We start from the raw sequence: 5515 nt of genomic DNA on the forward strand, positions 1-5515 counted from the left end.
AGGCATGTTTTCTTCCAGGGCAGAGGGCAAATGCAATTACATCTGTGACCAATTTGCACAGCTGGGAGCTCAGCCTCCTGACAGAGACATTTATTTGAGATTCAAGTCTCTGGGGAGCTGGGTCACCAGACAGGAAGTAAGGTCCAGCAAGCATGTGTTGTCTACTATGTGAATGCTTGTTAGGTTGGGCCAGGAGAACAAAACAAAACAACACAGATTGTCAACTTAAGCTTTTAGAAGCAAAAAATAGCCTTCTTTGTCTACAAACCAGGTTTCTCAGGGCATAGAGGAAAATAAGAATATCAAATAAGACAGTTGCCACTGACCCCAGTACAAACACAGCACGCACATGGGACATGGAACTCATGGAAGGGGCGGATGCCTGGGAGTCAAAGCCCTGGTTTCCAGTTGTGGTTCTACCACTGTGAACTGTGGTATCCTGGGCAAGTCACTTTGCTCAGGCTTTTTTTTTTTTTTTTTCAGAATTTTTGTGTCATTCTTGCTCAGGGTCCATGCTAATCTTCTCTGCATCATTGCAATTTTAGCATATGTGCTGCTGAAGCAAGCACTTTGTTTTTCTTTTCTTTTTTTTTTTTTTTTCTTGAGATGGGGTCTCACTCTGTCACCCAGGCTGGAGCGCAGTGATGCGATCACAGCTCACTGCAACTTTGACCTCCCGGGCTCAAGCTATCCTTCCATCAGCCTCCCCAGTAGCTGGAACTACAGGCCTTTTCCGGAGCTGGAAGATAAAGAAAAATACCACAAAAACATTGAATAGACAAATCCAGAGCCCAGCCTAATGACTCTATTTAGTATTTATCCATAGGACAATGTCTCTGGATTTTATTTATTTATTTTGTCTCCCAATGGCTCATTAAGACATAATTCACATACCATACAATTCACCAATATAAAATGTACAAGTCAGTGGTTCTTAGTATGTTCATAGAGTTGTGCAGCCATCATCACAACCAATTTTAAAACATTTTTATAACCCAAAAAAGAAACCTGCCACACTCCTTATTTCTCAGCCATTACCTCTCAAGGCCTCCCCTGATTCCTTCCAGCCTTAGGCAACCAATGATCTACTCTCTGTTTCTATAGATTTGCCTATTCTGGACATTTCTTACAAGTGGAATAATACAATATGTTGTCTTTAGTGACTGGTTTCCTTCACTTAGCATAATCTTTTCAAAGTTCACCATACTATAGCATGTATCAGCACTTCATTTCTTTTTACTTCCAAAAAGTATACAGTTATGTGGAAATACCATATTGTGTTTATTCATTTGTCCATTGATGGACATTTGGGCCATTTCTACTTTTTAGCTCTTACGAACAATATTCTGTGAACACTAGTGGACAAGTTTATGTGTGAACATATGTTTTCATTTCTTTTGGGTGTATACCTAAGAGTAGAGTTGCTGGCTCATACAGTAACTTTGTGTTTAACCTTTCGTGTAACAGCCAGACTGCTTTCCAAGGCAGCTGCACCACTTTATTTTATTAAAAATTTTTTAAATTTTAGATTCAGGGACTACATGTGCAAGTTTGTTACATGTATATATTGCATGATGCTGATTTGGGTTTCTACTGAACCCATCACCTTAATGCTGAACATAGTAACCAACAGGTAGCTTTTTCAACCCTTGCCTCCCATCCTTATTCGTGACCTTGGAGTCCCCAGTTCCTATTGTTCCCATCTTTATGTCTATGTGTACCCAATGTTTAGTTCTGACTTATAAGTGAGAACATGTAGTATTTGGTTTTCTGTTTCTGTGTTTAATTCACTTAGAATAATAACCTCCGGCTGCATCCATGTTGCTGCAAAAGACATGATCTCATTCTTTTTTATGGCTATATAGTATTCCATGGAGCTGCACAATTCTATATTCCAATGAGCAGTGTATGAGAGTTCTAATTTTTCCACTTCCTTGTCAATACTTGTTATTTTCTGTTTTGTAAAAATGTTAACCATCCTAATGGGTGTGAGATGATATTTAATTATGGTTTTGATTTACATTCCCTGATGACTAATGATGTTGAGCATCTTTTCATGCACTTATTGGTCATGCATTTATCTTCCTTAGAGAAATGTCTATTTAGATTTTTGTCCATTTTTTAGTTATTTGGTTTTTTGGTGTTGAACTGTATGTAGTACGTGTAATATTATTTGCACATTTTTTCTCTCATTCATTGTAGACTTGTCTCTTCATTTCCTTGATGGTGTCTTTGGAAGGACAAAAGGTTTTTAGCTGAATCGTGCACAGTTAATCTATTTTTTCTTTAATTGCTCATGCTTTTGGTATCATATCCAAGAAACCATTGTCAAATCCAAGGTCATGAAAATTTACACTCGTGTTTTCTTCTAAGAGTTTTATAGGATTCGCTCTTACATTTCAGTCTTTTCTCTATTCTGAACTTGTATACAGTGTGAGACAGGGGTCCAACTTCATTTTTTGTTTTCACATGTGTATATCTAGTTGTCCCAGCATCATTTGTTGAAAAGAGTATTCTTTCTCCACTGAATGGCCTTGACACCTTTTTTGAAAGTCAATTAACTATAAATGTGAAAGTTTATTTCTGGATTCTCAATTCTACTATACTGGTCTGTATGTCTACCCTATGCCAGTACCACACTGTTTTGATTACTATGGCTTTGTACACATGTTGAAGTTGGGAAGTGTGACTCCTCCAATTTGTTCTTTGTTCAAGATTATTTTGTTTTTTCTGCATTTCTTGAATTTTGATATAAATTTTACAATTAACTTGTCAATTTCTGCAAAGAAATCAGCTGGGATTTTGATAAGAATTGCATTGAATCTATTGATCAACTCGAGGGTGTATTGCCATTTTAACAACATTCTTTTTTTTTTTTTGATTCAGAGTCTTGCTCTGTCATCCAGGTTGGAGTGCAGAGGCACAATCTCTGCTCACAGCAACCTCCGCCTCCTGGGTTCAAGCAATTCTCCTGCCTCAGCATCTTGAGTAGCTGGGATTACAGGCACCCACCACCACACCCAGCTAATTTTTTGTATTTTTAGTACAGATGGTGTTTTACCATGTTGGCCAGGGTGGTTTCAAACTCCTGACCTCAGGTCATCCAACCTCCTCAGCCTCCCAAACTCCTGGAATTACAGGCATGAGCACTGAGCCTGCATGTTGATCTTTTATCCTAAAACCTTGCTAAAAAAATTATTCATTTGAGCAGTTTTTTAATGAATTCCTTAGGTTTTATTTTTTCTTGTTAATTTTTTCTTTTTAGAATGAGATGGGGTCTTGTTATGTTGTCCAGGCTGGTCTTGAACTCCTGAGCTCAAGTGATCCACCAGCCTTGGTGCTGCAATTATAGGAGTGACCCACCTCACGTGGCCACCTTAGGGGTTTTTAATATCCGAGATTGTGTCATCTGAAAGCAGAGATAGTTTAACTTTTTCCTTTCCAATATAGATTCCTTCCTATTTCATTCTTGCCTAATTGCCCTGGGGAAGGCCCAGATTTGTACCTCAGCTGTCTAAGGAACTGAATTTCTGTTATCAGCCCTAACCGAAGTTTGAATTAGGTGCTTCGGCTCCTTTAACCAGGTAGTTAATGCTTAACATTCAGCCCCCAATGCACATCGAGAGAAACATATACTACCCAGTGTATATTTCCACAGAGCAATACAGCTCTTAGGCACTGGGGATCAATCAGGAGTGTGCTTGGGTAGGTCACAGCACTGTTTCCGGATGGAGTGTTAGGATGGCAGGAAAGGATGAGAAGCGGCAGAGCTTTAGACAAGGAATCTTTTCTGCCAGGGTTAATGCCTTTCAGGGCCTCTGCCAGAGATAAGGATGGAAGAGGTCAACAAGGAAGATGGGGAATCACGTACAGACAGAACTGCAGCTGTGACCTGGACAAACCACCCAGCTGCTCCCTCCATCCTCCACACTGCCCACTGCAGAGTGAGATGGAAAAGAAGAGAAAGTCGGGGCCGGGCGCGGTGGCTCAAGCCTGTAATCTCAGCACTTTGGGAGGCTGAGGCAGGTGGGTCACGAGGTCAGGAGTTCGAGATCAGCCTGACCAATATGGTGAAACCCCGTCCCTGCTACAAATACAAAAAGTTAGCTAGGCGTGGTGGCGTGTGCCTGTAATCCCAGGTACTTGGGAGGCTGAGGCAGGAGAATCGCTTGAACCTGGGAGGTGGAGGTTGCAGTGAGCCGATATGGCACCACTGCACTCCAGCCTGGGCTACATAGCAAGACTCTGTCTCAAAAAAAAAAAAAAAAAAAAAAAATAGAGAAGAGAAAGTCGGCCAGTTTTTCAGTCTACCAATGAAGTAAGCTGTTTTTTTTTTTTTTCAGACTTGGAGTGAACAAATTCTGTAAGCACCCTAATTAATGAGGAAAACTCTGAGTCAGGCATGTTTTCTTGGTGCTTTCAAGCACTCTGTACCTCTAGCCTTTCTCTGACCAGCCTGGAAAGGGAAGACATCCAACGTGATTTCTGAGTTTGTACATATTTGCGGTGGCTATTTGCTGCGAGGTGGAAACAGATCCTGCTCCCACTTTAGGAGCAACGTCAAGACACTCATGACTTCAGAAACAAGATGAAATAAATATCTTGGTTCATGGGCAAACTGCGCAGAGCAGGCTTTGTGTGGGAACCCCCAAAGGTGGAAGAGCTATTCAAAGGTTGCCAGAGCCCGAGAATAAACTGGCCCTGACGAGACTTATGGACACAATCCAGTTCCTAGCAAAATCCGTGCCCAACCTCCCTGAAGTGCACCATTGAGGAAACGGCTTGAAAATAGGTTGAATGACATGAGGAGCAACATCGGCAGAATGGCTTTAATGAGCCAAAAAATGTGGTTTCAAATGCCCCTGTCTCCTAGTGCCACTGCCTGCCTTTGCCAGCAGATATAAAATCTGTTCACTGGAGCAAACTTAGAGACATGAAGCGGAGCTTATGCAAATTCCAGGTCAGCATGTCACATTCGCATTCAAGTCCAGAAAATTCGCTCCACGTGAGGAAAGATAGGTCGGCGCTGAAGGGGAATTGTTTGTGGTCTTGCATGCAGGGCAGGATTGGGGGCGTTGCTGGCAGAAGGAAAACCCTTGCATCTCCAGCAGGGAGAGTTTCTGGCTGGGCCTGCTGTTGGCTCCCGGGGAAGGGTGTGTTGTTTACTGTACAGTCTGGTCCTAATTATTCAGGAGCCGATTATCCAATTCATGGATTCACTGGCCTAGTGCCTCCCCTCTTTTTAAAGGATTTCCAGACTTTTGGTGATGTTACTGCTCAGCTGATGCCAAATGGTAGAAAGAAAGAATGAAAAGAGGATAAACATAATCTTGCCCCATGTTAGCAATTCCTGTAAACTAGCTGATCAGGGAAAGGGAGCAAACTGCTTGATTAAAATCGAATCTAGGAATTGTTGGGGATAGGGGGTTTCTTTCTTGGTAGTCTATACACGGTGTCCTGGGCCCCTGTTGTCACAGGGACTCCAGTGGAAGATTTGCTAGTGACGGCTCCATAA

At 41.7% G+C, this 5515-nt stretch overlaps 1 non-coding gene across 1 annotated transcript; it reads right to left on the reverse strand.

Moving 5' to 3' along the window:
- Window positions 1-461: 461 nt before the first annotated feature.
- Window positions 462-569, reverse strand: LOC115897099. Its single transcript, XR_004057045.1, has one exon. It is a non-coding gene; the product is annotated as a U6 spliceosomal RNA (small nuclear RNA).
- Between the last annotated feature and the right edge of the window lie 4946 nt (window positions 570-5515).

This window comes from Rhinopithecus roxellana, chromosome 4 (assembly GCF_007565055.1).
Source record: "Rhinopithecus roxellana isolate Shanxi Qingling chromosome 4, ASM756505v1, whole genome shotgun sequence".
NCBI lineage: Eukaryota > Metazoa > Chordata > Mammalia > Primates > Cercopithecidae > Rhinopithecus > Rhinopithecus roxellana.